General features: G+C 41.9%; 1 protein-coding gene across 1 annotated transcript in view; it reads right to left on the bottom strand.

Moving 5' to 3' along the window:
• The window catches only part of RAP1A (RAP1A, member of RAS oncogene family), a 102,783-nt gene extending 78,969 nt beyond the window's left edge, over positions 1-23,814 (bottom strand). Inside the window, exon 1 of the mRNA XM_030221139.1 lies at positions 23,495-23,814. The gene's annotated coding sequence lies outside the window, so the exon portion shown is untranslated. The remainder of the gene's footprint in view (positions 1-23,494) is intronic.
• Positions 23,815-24,118: the final 304 nt, after the last annotated feature.

Genomic DNA, 24,118 nt, shown 5'->3' with positions numbered 1-24,118 from the left:
CAAGGTTCCACATTAGGAGTCACCGACCAGGAAAAGGATCTAGGTGTCATCACTGATGATACTTTGAAACCCTCTGCTCAGTGTGCAGCAGCGGCTAACAAAGCAAATAGAATGTTATGTATCAGGAAAGGAATGTTAAGCAAAAATGAGAATGTTATAATGGCTTTTGTATTGCTCCATTTATCCAAATGTGAATACTTGCATAACTCAACGGAAGTGATTTGTCGATGCAAAGATGTTTAGTTATCTGAAAGAGTCCATCTGTGCTTTTATACATGTCAGACCTCTCATAATTTACTTTTTAGTATTTCATTCCAAGAGGAGCTTCTGTTTTGCCTGACCCGCTGCCTCATGGGAGCCTTTTCATTCCAATAAACATTGATAACTGATTTATGGATTATACATTAATACATTGTAGTGGGTTATTACTGGTGTGTATGTTTAAATATTGTGAACTCATACCATTTTTCACTGATCTTTGGAAATAGTGGATTATACATTTTGTTTTTGAAAATATCTTTGAGTCAGAGGTGTAATGCCAAAACATCAGCAGACAACATTCAATCTGCTTATTACAACACTATTCTTACATCCTTATGGAGCAGTCATGCTGTCTCTCGTATACAACAAATATGCAAAACCAACATCATTAGTGCAACAATTGGTAGAACCGCCCTTGACCCACCCTGTTTATCTTTTTCCCCCCAAAAGTAATTAATGTAAAAATAATACCCCCCTTCTGATTCTCCACCCCCCCCCCCCCCCCATGTCCACGAAGTCTGAATCCTACACGTAGGCTTCTGTCCCCAGAGGGATTACAATCTTAGTTCTTGAGGCAGAGGGTAGTGAAGTGGGATATGCATAAAGGAATCCTGTGCAGAAGGAATGGATCCTCCGAAGCCTAGCCGAAATTGGGTGGCGGAGCAGGTGGGGGGAAGAGGGGTTGGTGGTTGGGAGGCGAGGATAGTGGCGAGCACACTTATACGGTCTGTGCCAAAGCTGGTGATGGGAGGTGGGACTGGTGGTTGGGGGCGGAAGGGGTTTGTTAGTAATCCGGAATAAGATACTGTATTTTCTTGCAAGTAACGCACAGAAATGACGCATTCAAGAAAAAAAATATATATAGCACACTCATGCGTACAATATGCTATTGTATAAGGCAAAACCAATATGACCATTCAGAGAACACACAGATATAACACATGGTGGAGCCAGGCAGAGACAGTAGCACACATTTTGATTTTCACAGCTGATACCAAGGTAAGAGAAAGGAATTTGTTGGGTAATTTGCATCCAGGATATGCCCTAATCCATTGTTCTTTGAGTGATGCATACAAACAGTAAAAAAAAAAAAGTAATGGGCCCACACACAACACATCTCAAAAGAGATATAGTGGAATTAGAAAAGGTACAGAGAAGGGCGACGAAAATGATAAAGGGGATGGGACGACTTCCCTATGAAGAAAGGCTGAAGCATCTAGAGCTCTTCAGCTTGGAGAAGAGATGGCTGAGGGGAGATATGATAGAGGTCTATAAAATAATGAATGGAGTGGAACGGGTAGACGTGAATCATTTGTTTACTCTTTCCAAAAATACTATGACTAGGGGGCATGTGATGAAGCTACAAAGTACTAAATTTAATACGAATTGGAGAAAGTATTTCTTCACTCAATGTGTAATTAAATTCTGAAATTCACTGCCAGAGAATGTGGTAAAGGCGGTTAGCTTAGCGGGGTTTAAAAAGGGTCTGGACGGCTTCCTAAAAGAAAAGTCCATACACCATTATTAAATTGACTTGGAAAAATCCACTGCTTATTTCTGGGATAAGCATCATAAAATATATTGCGCTTTTCTGGGATTTTGCCAGGTATTTGTGACCTGGATTGGCCACTGTTGAAAACAGGATACTGGGCTTGATGGACCTTTGGTCTGTCCCTGTGTGGCAATACTTATGTACTTATGCATGGAGGCCAAACACTTGCAAAAAAAATAAACATTAAAAAATATGTTGCTACACAGGTACGGCTAGATTTAAAAGTTTAAGGGCTCATCAGCACTTGGAGGCATCTCCAACCCTCAACCCCCTGCCCTGAAATCATGGGGTGTGTACTCCAGCAGAAAGCAGCTGGGGAGATACCTAAATCATCCCCAGTCTCCTTTAGATCACGAATCCTCTAGCAGTCACTACCTTTTTTCATCTAATATAATGCACAAAACATTAGCATAAGGACTGAATCACACTCACAGTGGTCCCACTCCTTCCTCCTAATTAGGGCTCCTGTCAGCAGGGAAAGCTACAAGAGGCACATATTCAAGGCACAGACTCACAGGCCTGCACCTAAGCAGTAGTCCAGTGCCTATTAAAATAGAGCCCTGGAAGTAGACGCATACAAGCCCCATGATTACACATCCACAGAAAGGAATTGTATGCTACCAGACAAGCAAACCATGGGATAGACTTGGGGTCTAAAAAGACCCATTTCATCTCATCTGGTTACGTTGTTCTCTGATGCTTTATGTTACAATAAAAGTTTTGATTGCTAAAATCAGTCTTCCAACTCCCTTTTATCGCCTTGCTTATTACTGCCCTCCTTCCCTTAACTCTCTTGCATGGAAAGAAATTCAATCAATCTTCAAATGAAGTTACCACTAAATTCCCAAACATACTTATTTTAGGTAATTTTAATATCCATATTGACGATACACAGCATCCTAGGACATTCTTAACTCTTTAATGTCAGATCTAGATTTGCATCAATATATTTATGTTTCCACTCACATTGCAGGACATACACTGGATTTAGTAATATCTCCATCTTCATTTTTATCTCCCCCCCAGATCTGGAAAGAACCTTTGTGTCTAATACCTACCTAAAGACATTTACACCAACATGATCCTTCATCATTTCTTTCTCTCTTTTTTTAATCTTTTACCCAAGAATTGTCTTCTTCCTTTTTATATGAAAAAGCACATTCTTGGAATGCAGCTTCAAGCAACAAAATAGATTATTTAGTCCTATATCACAATCTCACTGTTCTATAGTACATTAGCAGCCCTGGTATCAAAGATTTTAGGCTCTTGAAACAGCAGAACAAATCTGGAAAAAAAACCCCATCAAGCTCCTGATACTCTTGACTATATGAAAGGAACAACACTGTTCTTTATAATTATCACCTTCACCCAGCAAAGAGAATAATAGTTCTATTTCTTCAACTTGTGATAACGAGCCAGTAGTATCAGGCGCATCCTCCTGCCCTCATTTCAGCCAATTACATTATAAGCTCTATCTAATCACGTCCCTACATGTCCATGAGATCATATACCATTTCACCGATCAAGCTATCTATTCATGGGCTCTCTCTAGTACTTGTCATGGTCAATCTGTTAATTCTGGTTCAATTCCTTTTCTACAGAAAAAAAAGAAGCCATTATTTACCCGGTATTGAGAAGTCCCTCTTTAGATTAAGGTGACCCCACAAATTATAGCGTGTAAAATCTTTGTCAAAGATCACAGAAAACTTTGATTTTTCACGGTTATCCACTTACGCTGACAACAGATTCTCCATTCCAGACAATCAGGCTTCCGATTAAATCATAGTGTCAAATCCATTATAACATTTTTCCATAATGATGTTTACAGTGCTTTGGACAAGGGGAGAGTGGCTCTGGCTGTATCTCAATCTGTGGCCTTTGATTTAGATCAACTACCATTCATATCATGTTAAATACATATGAGAACACATGGTCAAGTCTCTTTTAGAACTGTTCCTTTCAGGTTTCCACTTCTTCCTTCGTGTCTTCACTTTACCAATCAACCTGTGATATACCCGAGGGCTGAATTCTCTCTCCATTACTCAACATCTTCTTGAGCCCATTAGCCCATCTCATTTCTATGCAGAGGATATTTTAATTATTGTACTCTCCCCAATCCTGAATTTAACTCGCTGTCTGTACAGGGTGGCTTCCTGAATCTGAGCATATTGATTAGCCCTGAACCTCTTATTAAAAACCTCATCTTATTTGGCTAACAAACTCCAACAGTAGGCTCTTTCAGGTATCTGCAGGTTGTGATCGATTAGCAATTTTCATTCATCCTACAAATTTCTGGATATGCCACATGGTCTTTATCTGCCTTCATTTTTCTGTTTCAGCAATAAGGAAAGGTTTTGCTATTCTATATCACCTCAGGTCTATACCAAAAACTTTTGATGACATTAACCACTTCATGCTCTTCTAATCTCATGTTTAGATTACTGTAATATTGTGTATTGTGACAGACAGGAGATCCCATCTCAAGGACAGGAAGGTGAGGAGTCCGCCTGCCACAAAATTTCCAAAATCTACTGGAAACTCTGGCCAAACAAACCGGACTAGAAACTATAATGCCCTAGAGCAGAAGAGGAGCCTATACAAGCCATGGGAAGTAGAAAAAGAGAATGCAGTTTTTTCACCCTAAGGGCTCCAGACTCTTCAAAACGGCTATTCGTTGTTAATTCTAAAACTCTGGCTTCCGATATAAATTCAGAATACAGCTAACCTTTAGAGCTTTTCTCACGGATTGCCTACATTAACTTACATCTTTAATTGTTCCTTATATGCTAATAGGTCCTATGCGTTCTTTTAATGGATCACTATATAGTCTTCCTACTCCAACCCATATGTGCTTAGAAATAAACTATTTTGCTTAGCTCAGGCGCTTTGGAATTCTTTGCCACTCCATCTGAGTGGAACTGATTTTTTTTATTCAAAACTTACTTTACGTGATCAAATCACTGAATTGGTCCAACGGTCCTTTTATAAATTATGTCTTAATAGATCCATTCAACCTCTACTGCATCCCCCAGCGCTTAACATCCCGATTCGTTCTACAGTTATTTCTCAAATAGACTATTGCAATTCCCTTTATCAAGGTATCAGAATTGAACACTGCCAGCGATTAGAACTAGTCACCGCATCAGGGTCATACAAAGTCTTAGGAAATATGACCATGTTACACCTCCCTAAAAGCCATCTCACTGGCTTCCCATTTCTCATAGAATCTCTCTATATAAAAGGCACCACCAACGTTCTAAATGAAGCCTCCAGCCGGAAGTGTGAAGGGGGAGAGATATCCGGTTTCCCCATGAGTGTCTGCCCCGCCCTCGCTCTCTCTGTAACACAAACAGTGAAGGAAAACACAGCAAAGCACGAAATCAAATCGCTCTCTCTGTAACAGTGAAGGACTCAGAGGGGGGAGGGGAGAGAGGGCAGAAGCCCTATCTCTGTAACACAAGCACAGCAGGAAACTTAACACTGAAGGACTCGACTCCGAGGGGGGAGGGGACAGAGAGGACAGACAGCACAGGGGAAGGGAGAGAGGGCAGAGACACACACACTCCCACATGCACACAGAAGAAAACCTTGCTAGCCCCCGTTTCATTTGCATCAGAAATGGGGCTTTTTTACTAGTTACTTTATAAGATTCTATTGCTGATTTTTAAGACACTTGCTGCATCTGAACCATCTTATCCCCTATGTTACACATTGCTCCCTACTCTCAAACATGGGTCTTGCGATCAGCTCAATTTTCTCAATGTTCCCTCCCCTCAAGAGCTCGATCATGAGCAGTCGGCAGAGTATGTTTTCAGTACAAGGGCCTAAACTTTAGAACTCCCTGTCTTCTCACCTAAGACAAATTACATGTGTGTCTTCATAAAGCAGAGCTTAAAACATTTCTTTTTAGGGATGCATATTCTTAAGACCTGCAACCTTCGGGTGCAAGTCACCTGGAAAACAGTTCCCTTTATATTGTTTTTCCTTTTTTCTCTCCACTTTTCTATTATTGTAGTTCCTCCCGCTGTCCTTGTGTATCCTGTAGATGTGGTTAGTCTATTTTATATTCCTCCTTTTTTAGATTGTAAGCCACCCAGATGGTTGCACTGTTGGATGGGATAGAACTTTAATAAACTTGATTTTTTAACTTTTAATCTTCTTAAGACCTACTTTTTCCAATAGGCTTTTGGCGAGTTGAGCTGCAACCTCCAATTCTAAATTGTGATTGATTGTACAGCTTTCCTATTTTAAAGAGTTCCTTTTTTCTAATACTCTCTAAACCACTATGACCTGCTAGTCAAAAATAGCAGTAAATTACAAATAAAACATAACATTTTAAAGGGCCATAAAAAAATCAAAATACAAAAAAAAAAAAATCCCACACAAGTGGAAAACACATGAATCATAACAAAAAGCAAAATGATTAATCTTGTGTTGCACAAAAAGGGAAACATGTTTTTAAAAAAAGTTGATATAATTAGAAACAGGAAACACACCCAAATGTCTAATTCCTATGCTAGAACTATCATTTTCCTTAAACCAGACAGACCTTCAAAAGAGACTAGTTTAGGAAAGCTAAACAAAATTATACTGAATAGTTTTGCACCCATTGCAAAAGCAAATTAAACTCCTGAATTGGTGGACAAGTAATTGAACACACGTCTGGGAACACATTTTTGTCACTCTACATTTGTTTCAGAGAATTAGGGGCACCGTAATACCTGAGTACTGCATCATTAACATGCAATGTCCTGAAAAATGCATAACCGAAAACTGTTAATGTATGAAGCTCCTTTGACAAAAAAAAAATGGAGCATAAGGAACAGTACCTGTATAATTGATGGATTGTTTTGGTGGCCTATTTAGTTTGTTGTACTTATATATACTGCTGTCGTCATCATGCCCTTACCATACTTTTGAAATATATGATAGAACACAAATGCTGTCTTGCTCCAACACTGAATTCTCTAGTTGGAAAAGCATGGAATAGATAAGACATGAAGATGCAGCCTAACGGTTATAGCATCAGGCTGAGAACCAGGGAAGCCTGGATTCAAATCTCTCGTCTCCTACTGACCTTTCCCATGACCTTGGGAAAGTCACTTAACCCTCTATTCTCTCAGGTACAAATATGTAAATTGTAGGCCCTGTTAGGCAGGGAAATATCTACTTTACCTGTATGTAATTTATCTTGAGCACAGATTTAGAAAGGTGAGGGACTACATTTAAAATAAAAAAAACATGTCTGTACAAAGTTATAAACCCAGAACACTGCAATCTAACCCTACTTTAAAACCGCCTTTGTACAACGCTCTTTAAAAATCAGATGACTCCCTATATTTGGATGGTTTTATGGCCAAGTGGGCTAACACTCAATTTTGCCAGTTGGTGGTTTTTTTTTCGATCTAAGCATTAAGACATTATTTTCCTATGGAGAAGTGGACTAAGCTAAGTGCCAATTCTGCACATGTTTGCATGCTGAACAGGCTATCCCCACTGGCCATTTAAAACTAAAAGCATGCAAACTCTGGAGCATACATAAGAACATAAGAGTAACCATACTGGGTCAGACTAGCCCATCTAGTCCAGTATCCTGTTTTCCAAACAGTGGCCAAGCCAGGTCACAAGTACCCGGCAGAAACCCAAATCGTGGCAACACTCCACACTACAAATCCCAGGGCAAGCAGTTGCTTCCCATGTCTGTTTCAATAGCAGACTGTGGACTTTTCCTCCAGGAATTTGTCCAAACTTTAAAAAAACCCAGATACGCTAACCGCTGTTACAACATCCTCCGGCAAAGAGTTCCAGAGCCTAACTATTCGTTGATTGAAAAAAATATTTCCTCCTATTTGTTTTAAAAGTATTTCCATGTACCTTTCAAGTGTCCCCTAGTCTTTGTACTTTTGGAACGAGTAAAAAAAAAAAAAAAAAAAAAAAATCGATTTACTTCTACTCATTCTACACCACTCAGGATTTTGTAGACCTCAATCATATCTCCCTCATCCTTCTCTTTTTCAAGCTGAAGAGCCCTAACCTCTTTAGCCTTTCCTCATACAAGAGGAGTTCCATCCTTTTTATCATTTTGGTTGCTCTTCTTTGATCCTTTTCTAATTCTGCTATATCTTTTTTGAGATACAGCGACCAGAACTGAACACAATACTCAAGGTGCGGACACACCATGGAGCAATACAAAGGCATTATAGGATCCTCGCCAATGTGTCAAAAGCCTTCCAGAAATAGAGGAAACAGTTTCTTATAAAAGGTTAAGGGTTCTTCAGTTCGGGGGGGGGGGTGATTTTCTTCTAGCCCCTTAAATGTCCGATCAAATTCCAGAGGTTGAGATATACTTTTAGAACACCAGCAGTCTTCTATGTTTCTTAGCAATAAAGCTGTTGACAAACTGAGATCTATCACCCAAGTCCCTGATTTTGACCTACAGGGTCTTCTGTAGGACAGAAGCTCCAAGAAGGAAAAATCTCTACCTCCTTATTTCCTTATTCCATTCCCTAAAGCAACAACTTCTTGTAATTAGAGTTTTGGCCCATCTTACTGTAGATTGGCAGGGGATGTTATTTCTGTATAATTAGATTTGATGTAAATGACTGTTCTTGGGTTTCCCCTTTTTCAGTAGCAAGGAGTATTTTCTTCCCTACTGTAATAATAAACAGCAAATGCATTGGGATATTACAGGAGAGGAGGAAGGGGGAGAAAGGGGTTTATTTCTCTGGACCCCCCCCCCCCCCCCCCCCGTCTGATTATACCTGTTTTTATTTTATTTATTTTCTGCATTTATACCCCATATTTTCCTGCCTATTGGTAGGGTTTGGAAATGTCTTATCACTATTTCTCCCAAGTTTCATCTCATCCTGTTACATTTTCAGATATAGTTTTCACCCCATCCCTCAATATAACAGGCGTTCTCAACCCTTTGCAACTTCTACTGAGTTAGAGAAAATAAAAAACACCTTAGGCAGTTCTCGCTATAAAATACTCATTTGATAAAAAGTAGAACATATTTGTCATGAAAAAGTAGGTCACAGTGGCCCTGCAGATTGCAATCTAAGACCTTGCTACTACCCACACTGACCAGCACTGGGTGTATCCTCAGATGAAAGAAAATAACTGGTAAAACGGGCACAGGAAGTAGTTTAGAGAAATTTCAGGCTTATAAGTAAAAATTTGAAGAGGAGGAAATTCCAAAACCTAATAGCTGACGCTATTAAAAGAAAGCGCCGATGCAGTGTGTCCCACATAATGCATATCCCTACACAAAAGCAAAAATAAAGCACTACTGTAAGATGAAACTGCAAACAGTTATGAAAGTAGCAGAGAAAACAAAACCTGCAAGAAACAAGTGACCAGTGGTCTGCCATCAGGAAAACAGCTAATCAGTGAGGCCTTAGTTGAACCAATTGTACAAAAATTGCTGATCCTGCATTAGGCCTATTTTTAGTGGCAATAATGAAGACCTCCACTTGAACTGCTAAGAGCAGAGCTGTTTTTTTTTTTTTTTGTTTTGCTTTAACACCTGTGTATGTGACCAACTAATCACAAGGATTAAGACAGCTGCATATACTATATAGGACTTGCTTAGCCACTCCTGCTCTAGCTGAAATCATTTTCATGCACCTTGTCCGTCTCCAAGTGCAATTTCTCCTTGTCAATCATTCTGATTTCTATCTACTACTACTATTTAACATTTCTAAAGCGCTACCAGGGTTACGCAGCGCTGTACAATCTAACAAAGAAGGACAGTCCCTGCTCAAAGGAGCTTACAATCTAAAGGACAAAAAGTGCAGTCAATCAAGATTTCCTGGATAGAGGTACAATGGTTAGGTGCCGAAAGCGGCATTGAAGAGGTGGGCTTTGAGCAAGGATTTGAAGATGGGTAGGGAGGGGGCTTGGCATATGGGCTCAGGGAGTTTATTCCAAGCATAGGGTGCGGCGAGGCAGAAAGGGCGGAGCCTGGAGTTGGCGGTGGTGGAGAAGGGTACTGAGAGGAGGGATTTGTGTCCTGTGAGCGGAGGTTACGGGTAGGAGCGTAGGGGGAAATGAGGATAGAGAGGTAATGAGGGGCTGCAGATTGAGTGCATTTAGTAGGAGAAGCTTGAACTGTATGCAGTACCTGATCGGAAGCCAGTGAAGTGACTTGAGGAGAGGGGTGATATGAGCATATCGGTCCAGGCGGAAGATAAGAAATGCAGCAGAGTTCTGAACAGATTGAAGGGGGGATAGATGGTTAAGTGGGAGGCCAGTGAGGAGTAGGTTGCAGTAATCAAGGCGAGAGGTGATGAGAGAGTGGATGAGAGTTCGGGTGGTGTGCTCGGAGAGGAAGGGGCGAATTTTGCTGATGTTATAGAGAAAGACGCGACAGGTCTTGGCTGTCTGCTGCATATGGGCAGAGAAGGAGAGGGAGGAGTCGAAGATGACTCTGAGGTTGCGGGCAGATGAGACGGGGAGGATGAGGGTGTTGACTGAAATAACTAGCACTCTTCTCTCTCTCTCACCTTGGTTTACACCTCCATGCTCTCTATTAAGATGTTGTAACATGCACTGTGTTAATATTGTAAGTAGTATACTATGCCATGTGTATTGCTTGAATATTTTTACTGCTGTAATTGTCTATTGCCTATATTCAACTTACTCTTGCTGTACACCACCTTGGGTGAATTTCTTCAAAAAGGCAGTAAATACCGTATTTTTCGGACTATAAGACGCACCGGACCATAAGACGCACCTAGGTTTTAGAGGAGGGAAATAGGAAAAAAAAATTTTTCCTTTTCCCTCCTCTAAAACCTAGGTGCTCCGGTGCGTCTTGTCTGAGTTTTGGACTGCCGTCCCGTACTTACACGATTCCATGTTCCCTGGTGGTCTAGTGACGTCGGGGCAGGAAAGAGCCCCCTCTTTCCTGCCCATCGCGCTGCTCTCCGTGCTCCTCACTGCTTTCTGACGGTCTTGGCGAGATTCAAAATGGCCGCCGAGAATCGGCGGCCATTTTGAATCTCGCCAAGACCGTCAGAAAGCAGTGAGGAGCACGGAGAGCAGCGCGATGGGCAGGAAAGAGGGGGTTCTTTCCTGCCCCGACGTCACTAGACCACCAGGGAACATGGAATCGTGTAAGTACGGGACGGCGGTCCAAAAACGCTACCTTCGGACTATAAGACGCACCCCCCATTTTCCTCCCAAATTTTGGGGGAAAAAAGTGCGTCTTATAGTCCGAAAAATACGGTAAGTCCTAATAAATACACTGAACCCTTACGCATGGTACTAATATTACTATAACAAGGGACGCAACAATCTAGTATTCAATATTAAAAATACATTCTTGCTCCCCTTCCAAAAGATCTAGCAGTCCTAAATTGTCCTATTCTCCAGACATACCAGGAATTACTTCTCTGATCCCAACTCTAAAAAGGAAACAGTGTATAAATCAAGAAAAAGTCAAAAACATTCAACTGTATTCAACTATTCAAAACTGTCTACTCTGTTACAAAAGTTGGCTGAACAAAAAAAACTTGTCTGCCTGATGCCTACATTTCTATGAAGCAAGTTTCCTACCTATCTCAATCAGTACAATATTTATTATTCAACAAGAAATCTCAAAATGTTGCACACTGTACAAATGTATAATGTCTCCTCTTCCTCAACTATGTATTTCTCCTCTCCGGAACTGGTAATCACCACTTACGGAACTACGTAAGCCACACTGAGCCTGCAAATAGGTGGGAAAATGTGGGATACAAATGTTATAAATAAATAATAAATAAATGATGTAAAAAACAATGAAAGGTTTAAAAAAATAAGTATGGTTACTAACCACTTTCTGGCATTAAAAAATGTTATTGTATAAGTTACAAACACAAAAATGAAGATGCCGATACTCTTTATATCCCCCTCAAATATAAAGAAAATCCTTCTAAAATGACACTGAAGGAAACTGTTCACATATTAAACAGATAATTTCTATCCTGGAATATTTCAAACTAGCACTTCCACCTTACCAAACACCAGGTACATCAAAATGCTATCTACAATTGTACAAAACTAGGTCAGCGTTTCCCCAAGTCGTTCCTGGAGTATTCCTTTGCCAATCAGGTTTTCGGGATATCCATAATGAATATGCAGGAGATTACTTTGCATATAACAGAGGCAATGTATGCAAATCCATGTCACGCATACTCATTATGGATATCCTGAAAACTCGTCAGGCAAGGCGGTACTTCAGGTTCAACTTGGGAAACAATGTCCAAAGACATCAAGTTAGGAATTGAGGTGCCCAGATCAGAAATTCGCAATTCCTTCAGCATTTTATAAAAGGTTCTGCTGAATGTGGAGCCTTTTATAAACTGCATAGCTGGACACCCAGCACTGACAGCAAAAATTTTTGTAAAGAAACAAACCACATGGAAATAAAAAAAACCAGCATCACTCGACAGCCTCCTCATATAAATGCCAACACTATGCAACGTCCACATATTAGTGCCAGCACTTAAGGCCAGATTCTATATATGGTGACTAGAAAATCCATGCGGAAAACATTTCCACCTAAGTGTATTCTATAAGGGGCGCCTATTCTTAGGCGCAGTGTATAAAATACACTTGATTGATTTCCTAGTGCCTAAAACTACGCCTCCATTTATATCAACAAAAATGTGGCGTAATAGGGATATCAGATGAACATATGGAGCCTTAACATTGCTTTAATTCGTAATTTATTTAGTGTTTGCTTCTCAGAAACTAGTTAAATGTAATTAAAACTAATGAAAACGCCCCTCTTGTTGTTCTAATTAGAATAATTGACTATAAATGGTTGAGCTAGGGGTATTGTGTACTGCTTTCAATTCTTGTCACTGTATCTCAAAACAAGATATAGTGTAATTAAAAAAGGTTCAAAGATGGGCAACCAAAATGATAAAGGGGGTGGAGCTCCTCTCATATGAGGAAAGGCTAAAGTTTGTACCTGAGGCAATGGAGGGTTAAGTGACTTGCCCAAGATCATAAGGAACAGCAATGGGAGTTGAACCAGGCATCTCTGGATGTCAAGACTGGTGCTCTAACCAGTGGGCCACTCCTCCAACTCTGCACATTGGGGATGCCACTGTTTGCCCTCGGATCAGTAGCGTAGAATGTTCCTATTATTTGGGTTTCTGCTAAGCACTTGTGCCCTGGATTGGAAGCAGCATAATGGGCTAGATGGCCACTGGTCTGACTCAGTTTGGCTATTCTCATGAGAAATTTCCTGCTCTTGAGAACTCCCGAGTCCCATGTTCTCTGCTCCAACACCCCCTTTTCTCAAATAAGGCCTGGAAACTTTTGTATTTCCTTCGCATTTTACAGAACAAGACATACCTTTACAGACTAGACCAGAAACCCTTCCTCTGACGTCTTAGATCAAAACTGGGGGCTCATTTATTTAGATTACCATTTGGAAAAGAGAATTTTTGGGACCCTGCTACATATACCTGAATGTATACTGCTTTGAGAGCTTTCAGGCTTGTAGGTGGTATATAAGAAAAAAAATATGTATTGTATTAAAATGCTTTTTAAAAAATTATACATCACAATGTTGAGCTAACTGAAAATAGCCAGCAAAAATGACAAGCTAAGATTCCATCCACCCTCCAGTGCTCCACATCATTTCAGAAACGACAGTCTTATCTGTCCCTTTCAAAACACTAGCACTGCATGAGCTACCCTAATGACAGTATGTAGCACTTAGTATATAGCACATGCCTAGCTCCTGAAACAGACATATATGTAGTGATAACTTTTTTTTTTTTTAAACATGCATTGAGTAATGGTTTCATTCAATAGAAAGCTGAAACAGATTTAGAGAGACAAACTTACTATCTGGACCTCAGATAAATTACCACAATTAGTCATTTCACTAAAAATATATTTAATGGAAAATAAGCATAAAGTTCTAAAATTCACCCAAACCACAAACATGCTCTTCTCTTCCCCCCCCCCCCCCAAGTTAAACAGCAGGCAGAACCACACACTTCATGAATTCTGTATGCATGTTATCGGTCGTAGAAAGCAGTGCACCACAGTGGTTAACTTGCTGGAACACATGGGCGCATAATGGCTCGGTTTCAAAGCACTGCGACTTTTACAAAGTTCCAGAGGTTGAAAATACGCCCAATAGTATATTAAAATGAATGGTAATTAGGATATTAGGTATTTCTCCACAATGACAAGAAGTAAACAAAGGATTTTAATGTGCACTCAACATGAGAAATTCACCACCAGATCCTTGGCAGCATAGAATAGTCAGTCAAGAGAATTTAATGCCAGTTTTAAGATTTTCTGCAAGATTGTTCTTTTATTTTCTGCAACCATACACCTGCAACTTTAAAAAAAACAGAATGGAAGTTAAAAGTTGACTACTGCAACCTACTCCTCACTGGCCTCCCACTTAACCATATATCCCCCCCTTCAATCCGTTCAGAACCCTGCTGCACATCTTATATTCCGCTTGAACCGATATACTCATATCACCCCTCTCCTCAGGTCAGTTCACTGGCTTCCGATCAGATACCGCATACAGTTCAAGCTTCTCCTTCTTACCTACAAATGCACTCAGTCTGCAGCCCCTCATTACCTCTCTACCCTCATCTCCCCTTACGTTCCCGCCCGAAACCTCCCCTCACAGGACAAATCCCTCCTCTTCAGTACCCTTCTCCACCACCGCCAACTCCAGGCTCCGCCCATTCTGCCTCACCTCACCCTATGCCTGGAATAAACTTCCTGAGCCCTTACGCCAAGCCCCCTCCCTACCCATCTTCAAATCCTTACTCAAAACCCACCTCTTCAATGCTGCTTTCGGCACCTAACCTTTATACCTTTCAGGAAGTCTAGACTGCCCCAGTTTGATGACCCCTACTTGTCTGATTGTACATTTGTCCTTTAGATTGTAAGCTCTTTAAGCAGGGACTGCCCTTCTATGTTAAATTGTACAGCGCTGCGTAACCCAGTAGCGCTTTAGAAATGTTAAATAGTAGTAGTAGGTAATAGCATCTTCACTGTTCGCATCTCTGAAGAAAATGAAAGTACCAGCAACACATCTGCACATGCTCTGTGCATATTAGCCTCGCAAAACTTACGTGCAAGAAATTTGTGAGGCTAACATTTAAGAGCAGAACATCCACATGAAGATGTGTACCGGCACTCATTTACTTCAGATATGCGCATAGTGAAGCCGCCCTTAGCAGGGACCTTTGTGCATGTGTCAGACAGGCTTTCCCTGATTAGCATGCAAGTTCTGCACACTTTGAATTTGCATTTCATTAGGTTACTGTATTGGAGCATTTTCTCACTAATCTTGCAAGCCATCTATGCACAGCTCTACTGCCTGGCTTTCTGCATCAAACCCTTGATTTGCTATTCTACATGCAATATTAAAATGTGGTATTCAGCTCAGTCATGACCATACTGGAGTGGATTACAGGTTATCATGTAAATCTCAACAAATTATATTATATAGCAATAGTGAAATTTAATCTTAACACGTTTGTGCAACACAACAGAGTAAGTACTGTCTGGAATTTTAAGTATTTTTGCCTCGGAATGAAGGAGACTAGGAGGTTAACTCCACAAAAATTGTAGCACTGAAAAGCACAGTTTGGTTGTATAGTCATGCACACTGTTTTTACATTCACAGTTATTAAAAATATATATATATGTATGATTTCTTCTGTAATCACAAATATCCTGAACCTGTCCTCAGCTGCCAATGTAGATATCATTTCTCCCCATCCAATTATAGTTTCAAAAGAATTTTGACCTTTGACAAGTTCCCCCTGGTAAACTTACAACATTGTTATACAATAAAATACAACATAGGGCTAGAAAAACTGTGATCACTTTACTTTAAATACAAATCTACAATTGTTGCTGTTATCTGTTGGGATATAATTGACTTTGCCAATATATAGTGCATCTTCCACATGTTATGCACAGAATTATCTTCTTCATCTCACAAAAGCACTCTTTTTAAAATATTTATTACTTGATCTTTTAAATGGCGCAATGTAAAATTCCAGTGACATATATATAAAAAAAAAAGTTTCCATTTCACCACAGTATGAATGAAGAATTACAAAATGAACTGGAAAATAAACTGTAGCCAGACTCAGTTTTGTTCTTTGCGAGCAGGATATCAGCATGAATTGTGGAGTGGAGTAACCGCCTAATGGTTAGAGCAGCAGGCTGACAACCAGGGGAGCCCGATTCAAATCTCACTATGGATTCTTGTGATCTTGGACGAGTCACTTAACCCACCACTACCTCAGGTGAATAGTGTGAGCCCACTAGAGACCGGGGGGGGGGGGGGGGGGGGGGAGAAACAAACTACTGTATATGAACGTCACTCTCCTTGGAAAAAAAAAGTATGGGATCATGCTTAAGAAAAAAAAAAATAAAAGCATGGCAGCCACTTTATCAGACTTTGAGGCTCATTTTCAAAGCACTTAGACTTACAAGGTTCCATAGGTTCCACTGGAACTTTGTAAGTCTAAGTGCTTTGAAAATATGCCTCATTATCAACTTTATAACCTTGTTCCTATATCAGTCAACAATGAATTGGCAACAAAGGACACCTTCAACTATAATTAGGCTTTTTATTTTAGATGTTAACACTGACAAAACCACCCACAATGCAAAAAAAGAAAAAAACACGTTTCCTGGATGAACACTAGGGGGTGGGCTGTCATTTGCAACAGTGTCATTCACCAATAATAGTGTGCCCTATGCTCAGACGGTTCTCTTTCCCCACAGGACATAAAATAGTACCTGTAGTGAGAAAACACCATACACTGATTTTTTTTTTTGGTAACCAAAAAGAACCCCTAATTAACTGAACACAAACACCTACATTTACAATTTAGAAATGTATAATGAATAGATGCCCTAGGTATAATCACATCTAAAGAACAGGCCTGTCGCCTTCCAACTTCACATACCACTATATATATATATATATATATTTTTTTTTTTTTTTGTTACATTTGTACCCCGCGCTTTCCCACTCACGGCAGGCTCAATGCGGCTTACATGGGGCAATGGAGGGTTAAGTGACTTGCCCAGAGTCGCAAGGAGCTGCCTGAAGTGGGAATTGAACTCCGTTCCTCAGTTCCCCAGGACCAAGGTCCACCACCCTAACCATTAGGCCACTCCTCCACTGTTGCTACTATTTTTGTAATTCTACATGGAATGTTGCTATTCCACTAGCAACATTCCATGTAGCAGTTGGCCCTTGCAGATCACCAATGTGGCCGCGCAGGCTTCTGCTTCTGTGAGTCTGACGTCCTGCACGCACCACAGCCTTCTACATGGAATGTTGCTAGTGGAATAGCAACATTCCATGTAGAATCTCCAATAGTAGCAACATTCCATGTAGAATCTCCAATAGTTTCTATTTTATTTTTGTTACATTTGTACCCTGCGCTTTCCCACTCATGGCAGGCTCAATGCGGCTTACATGGGGCAATGGAGGGTTAAGTGACTTGCCCAGAGTCACAAGGAGCTGCCTGTGCCTGAAGTGGGAATCAAACTCAGTTCCCCAGGACCAAAGTCCACCACCCTAACCACTAGGCCACTCCTCCACTGTTGCTACTATTTGAGATTCTACATGGAATGTTGCTATTCCACTAGCAACATTCCATGTAGAAGTCGGCCCTTGCAGATCACCAATGTGGCCGCGCAGGCTTCTGCTTCTGTGAGTCTGACGTCCTGCACGTACGTGCAGGACGTCAGACTCACAGAAACAGAAGCCTGCGCAGCCTTCTACATGGAATGTTGCTAGTGGAATAGCAACATTCCATGTAGAATCTCCAATAGTAGCAACATTCCATGTAGAATCTCCAATAGTTTCTATTTTATTTTTGTTACATTTGTACCCTGCGCTTTCCCACTCATGGCAGGCTCAATGCGGCTTACATGGGGCAATGGAGGGTTAAGTGACTTGCCCAGAGTCACAAGGAGCTGCCTGTGCCTGAAGTGGGAATCAAACTCAGTTCCCCAGGACCAAAGTCCACCACCCTAACCACTAGGCCACTCCTCCACTGTTGCTACTATTTGAGATTCTACATGGAATGTTGCTATTCCACTAGCAACATTCCATGTAGAAGTCGGCCCTTGCAGATCACCAATGTGGCCGCGCAGGCTTCTGCTTCTGTGAGTCTGACGTCCTGCACGTACGTGCAGGACGTCAGACTCACAGAAACAGAAGCCTGCGCAGCCTTCTACATGGAATGTTGCTAGTGGAATAGCAACATTCCATGTAGAATCTCCAATAGTTTCTATTTTATTTTTGTTACATTTGTACCCTGCGCTTTCCCACTCATGGCAGGCTCAATGCGGCTTACATGGGGCAATGGAGGGTTATGTGACTTGCCCAGAGTCACAAGGAGCTGCCTGTGCCTGAAGTGGGAATCGAACTCAGTTCCTCAGTTCCCCAGGACCAAAGTCCATCACCCTAACCACTAGGCCACTCCTCCACTGTTGCTACTATTTGAGATTCTACATGGAATGTTGCTATTCCACTAGCAACATTCCATGTAGAAGTCGGCCCTTGCAGATCACCAATGTGGCCGCGCAGGCTTCTGCTTTTGTGAGTCTGACGTCCTGCACGTACGTGCAGGACGTCAGACTCGCAGAAACAGAAGCCTGCGCAGCCTTCTACATGGAATGTTGCTAGTGGAATAGCAACATTCCATGTAGAATCTCCAATAGTAGCAACATTCTATGTAGAATCTCTAATAGTAGCAACATTCCATGTAGAATCTCCAATAGTAGCAACAGAATCTCCAATAGTAGCAACATTCCATGTAGAATGTCCAATAGTAGCAACATTCCATGTAGAATCTCCAATAGTATCTATTTTATTTTTGTTACATTTGTACCCTGCGCTTTCCCACTCATGGCAGGCTCAATGCGGCTTACATGGGGCAATGGAGGGTTATGTGACTTGCCCAGAGTCACAAGGAGCTGCCTGTGCCTGAAGTGGGAATCGAACTCAGTTCCTCAGTTCCCCAGGACCAAAGTCCACCACCCTAACCACTAGGCCACTCCTCCACTGTTGCTACTATTTGAGATTCTACATGGAATGTTGCTATTCCACTAGCAACATTCCATGTAGAAGTCGGCCCTTGCAGATCACCAATGTGGCCGCACAGGCTTCTGCTTCTGTGAGTCTGACGTCCTGCACGTATGTGCAGGACGTCAGACTCACAGAAACAGAAGCCTGCGCAGCCTTCTACATGGAATGTTGCTAGTGGAATAGCAACATTCCATGTAGAATGTCCAATAGTAGCAACATTCCATGTAGAATCTCCAATAGTATCTATTTTATCTTTGTTCCATTTGTACCCTGCGCTTTCCCACTCATGGCAGGCTCAATGCGGCTTACATGGGGCAATGGAGGGTTAAGTGACTTGCCCAGAGTCACAAGGAGCTGCCTGTGCCTGAAGTGGGAATCAAACTCAGTTCCCCAGGACCAAAGTCCACCACCCTAACCACTAGGCCACTTTATATATATATATATAAACACACAGCCTATAAATATTTTGCTGCAGCAAAAAAGGGAAAGAACTCTCCAACCGACTATCGTGAAGCAAAGCTGAAGACAGTATGACCTGAAATAACCTACCAGGGGAGATAGGTGAGGCCACCACTACAGCAAGTTTTGAACATGATTGGGAGAAATGTGGAGGGCAGACATTGGTAAAGACTTCAGAAAACAGGTTAAAAAAAAAAAAAGACATTTAACATAGTTGTTACTGGTCTAGTCACCACAGGATCATAGCAAGGTACAATAATTATATACAAGCAATTGAATAATCATCAGCCAGGCAATGAAAGTCAACTAAAAACACAGTATGGCACACAAAAAAAAACACAAAACATGGTATGGTACTCTACTCAGCCAAAGTATAATCTGACAGACTATTAAACCACAGTCAGAATACATTTGCTGGAACAAACAAATAAGTCTTCAATTTTCTTCACAAAGCACCAAACACTGCTACCGTTCAAAGCTCAGCAGGCAACATGTTCCAGAAGAGGACACAAACCAAAAATGCCTGAACCCTAGTGCTTTGTCTCCTGCCCATAGTGAAGAAGGAAACTGTACAAGCAGGGCTTTTTTTTTGAGGGGGTACTGAGTACCGGCACCTTTTCCATTGTCTGCTAAAATTGACCCTTGGAACCCAAGTTAATGAAAGAGCTCAGGTTCTACACATCAATTCTGTCTTGTCATAGATTCTATGACTGGTTGCAGGTGGCCTGGCTATTATGGGGTGGGTCCCTCAGTGATTACCCTACTCCTGAAGGGTGGCCTAGCGCACTTGAGTACCGGCACCTTTTTTGCTACAAAAACAACACTGTGTACAAGTAGTAGCAGAGTAGTTAGGCGGAAGCCAAGCCAAGGGTAGCATTAAATACTAAAAAGTAACCTTAAATTTTACCCTAGCTTCTAAAGGAAGTCAATGAAGTTCAACCTTCAGCAGGTTAATATGAGAATATTCAACAATTGGTTGGCTGTATTTTACCGCAAGAGCCTCAAACAGGTTAAGCTCTGACAAATAATGTTTCCAGCAAGGTTGCAACAAAGCCTAAAACAAGATTCCAAATCATACAAATTGGCCCTCAACCTGAAAAGCACCCTCATTAACATGGGCAGAGCCGTAGCCAGGTATGTTCACCACACAGGGAACGAGGAAAGCAGGTGCACCACAAGTGCTGACCAAGCAGGGAAGGAAATGAAGAGAGGAAAAAGGGGAGATGTGCATCAAACAGATCCAGCCCCCTACCCCCACCAAGAAGACTCCCTTCTCAAACAGCTCTCCACCCCCATCCCCCGAAGACTTCCCATGGCCTACCTGAAGGATGACCTAGTGATTTAGGGTAGGGCAGGCACCAACAATCCAGAGTCATGGGTACATCTTTCAGACAGGACTGGGGGGGGGGGGGGGGGAGGTTCAGATGTACAGCCATGTGTGAATTGCACAGGACTCAATTATAGCTTGCCATAGACCTCAACACAGGGCTTGAAGGACAAGCAAGCATCAGGAGTTAACTCATCAATAGTTAACTTCCGGTTTAAACAGCAAAGCAAAAAAACTACTTTCAGGACCAGTGGTACCCTAAATCAGTCTCTCGGGACGCTGAAGAAAACCTTTGTTTTAGCAAGACTCAGTAATCCCATGCCACATTAACCAATCTACCACACCATAGATGACAATTTCATGCTCATAAAAAAAAAAGTACAAAGTGCACGAGAGCTGCACAAATATGACAATATACCTTATAGAAACCACTAAAGAAATATAAAGGTTGAATACACACTAGGCAGACTGGATGGCCCATGCTGGTCTTTATCTGCCATCCATTTACTATGTAAACAGAAGAGGTGAGCGAGCTGAACCTTGTGGTTCATGGACATAGGAAATACATATGAGAAATTGTATATACAACCCCATAGCATCTACCTAAAGTGAAGGAATCTCAAAACAGAAACAAAATGATCAAGCCAGTCTTATCAGCTATCATTTATTATTCTACTAGTTTTCCAATAGTTGAGCTATGAATGACTGAACCCGTAACTCCCAAATTTTGCACCGCTGTAGAAAGTGCATAACAGTTCTCTTGCATTAAAGCAAACAAGCGTAGGTTAGTGAAGGGCAAGCCCCCTCATCTCTCAAATGCTCTGGATGCTAACTGCTAAACTGGATTCTGTTCCCCTTTTACCAATATAACTTCCTTACCCTCCTTCCAAGCAAGCAAACTATGACCAACACTTGTCATCCAGTCCCTTCTGTCTTATTACCAAATTTACCATCAGTCAACACAATCAAAGATTAAGAATTTTCTTTTAATTGATATTTGTTAACTGTCTTTATGAAGAGATTCACATTAAACTGAAAATATTTTTTAATCCATGCAATTTACAAAAGACTGAAGATAGACCAACAGGAAATATAAAAAAAAATACTTCAGGAAAGCTTTTGGCAGTCACTTACAAAGCAATTAATCACTAAGGAATTAATAACTAGTTACTATATATGACTTCAGGCTAGCTACTTAACTTAAAATAAATTTCATTGTAGTTCCAGCTTAATCAGATCAGCCCTTAAAGCCAGATCTACCAAGTGCCTAAAACTGACCTACACGGGTCAAGAAAAACAGAAAAGAAACTTGACATTTTGTTAATAGCCATGGTGTTACATCCTACTGCTGGATAAAATGATGACAGCTAGTACAGAGTACCCAACTAATAAACTCGTCATCTCTCAGCTAACTGAATACTTGGACAACATTTAGGTAATACTTTTGCTGTGTGGCTGACATTACTAGCTAACCTGTAGAAGTAAAACAACCAAAACTCGATAGGGAACTGCATAACTCATAATACAGCGACTTACCAGAGAACAAACATTTTTAAAATGCTGAGTAAGGAACTTCTGATCAAAAAGAGGGAAAAAAAATGAACCTCCATTCTAACTAAGCATGAAAGCCTTGCTGACATCACCGTAACTCATGGCAGAATTTCAAGTCACTGCCCACAAGAGTAAAACAAGAGCCACCTCCTCCTGCAACCCTTTAAAAAGGGAATTAAAAGGTAAAAATAGACTGCCAAGTCTCAGGTTATTATGGAATAAAGAGAAACCCTTTTACACTTGAGAGAGCGAGAAAGAAAGAAACTCCACAATCTGTTTCTCAGTCTTTCCAAAATTAAGGGGGAAAAAAATAAGTACATAACTACTTATTTTTTTTGTACATAAGTAATGCCACAGTGGGAAAAGACCAAGAGTCCATCCAGCCCAGCATCCTGTTTCAAACAGTGGCCAATCCAGGTTACAAGTACCTGGCAAGATCCTAAAACAGTGCAATACATTTTATGTTGCTTATCCTAGAAATAAGCAGTGGATTTTCCCAAGACCATCTTACATAAGTAATGCCACAGTGGGAAAAGACCAAGGGTCCATCGAGCCCAGCATCCTGTCTACGACAGCGGCCAATCCAGGCCAAGGGCACCTGGCAAGCTTCCCAAACGTACAAACATTCTATACAATCAAGCCATTGTGACATCACTAATGAGGTTGGCTCTTATTGGTGGAATGAGCCACTATGACATCACAATAGGTTAAATCACTGCTCTATGTAATAAAAGTGAGCCAAGTAGAGGACATAAGTACATAAGTAATGCCACACTGGGAAAAGACCAAGGGTCCATCGAGCCCAGCATCCTGTTCACGACAGCGGCCAATCCAGGCCAAGGGCACCTGGTGAGCTTCCCAAACGTACAAACATTCTAGACATGTTATACATAGAGGCATATTTTCAAAGCACTTTGGGAGGCTAAGTTCCATAGGTTTCTATGGACCTTTGGGAGGCTAAGTGCTTTGAAAATGAGCTTGATAGTTGTTTTGTTTTTCTGTTGTTTTCAAAGCAAATGTTAAAGTCAGCACGCGCCCCCCTCATCACACAGACATTCGAACAAGCAACATCAAAGGAAAGCAGAGGCGGCGGAAGAGAACAGAGAGAAAAGCAAAGTTTCAGGTCCCCCGAGGGAAGAGGAAAGTTGCCCAGAGGAGAGAGAGAGAGAATGAAGCACCTTCGCTCTACTTGCGTGTGATATAGACAGAGAGAGAGGACAGGGGTGGGGGGGGGAGCCCGTACCGAGTACCCGAGTCCGCTGAGGAAGGGCCCCGCCGCCTGGAGCGGCTGAAGCCCGGAGCGGGGGGGGGGGGGGAAGGGCGGCTCTGTGTCCGTTGGCCTGCGGTTGCTGCGCGGGGAAAGGGAGGGAGTGGGGCCGAGGATCCGCTCACAGCCGCCCCGCCATCTTCGCCGCTGCCGGGCCGCCTCCCTCTCTCTGCCGTTCGCTCGCTCTTCGACTCCCCCAGCAGCAGCAGCGCCGCCCTTCCTTCCTTCCTTCCGCTTGCACTGACTGGACGCGCGCCCGCGGCCTGTGCGCCTTCCGCTCCCGCCCGAGGCGAAGGGGGCGGGACGGGGGTGATAGGCTCCTCCCCCGCCTGACCAGCAGACGTCACGCGACGTGCGCTTGCGCGCCTCCTATTTTTATTCGGGGGCTCTCGAGGAAGAAAGAGAGTTCCTTCTGCCTCCTCCCCAGCACTACCCTGCATTGCGCCTGCGCTTTCAGCTCCTCTCGCGCGTTCTCCCCATCTTTCTTTTCTCGGCCCCACCCCCTCCAAGCTCCGCCCCCTGTCAAATTCCTGTGAGTTCCTTTTCTCTTCTGCGCATGCCCGCCCGGATTCCCTCACTTTCTTTCGTCCTTTCGAAACC

Source organism: Microcaecilia unicolor, chromosome 12 (assembly GCF_901765095.1).
Source record: "Microcaecilia unicolor chromosome 12, aMicUni1.1, whole genome shotgun sequence".
NCBI lineage: Eukaryota > Metazoa > Chordata > Amphibia > Gymnophiona > Siphonopidae > Microcaecilia > Microcaecilia unicolor.
This window is presented reverse-complemented; position numbering and strand designations above follow the sequence as displayed.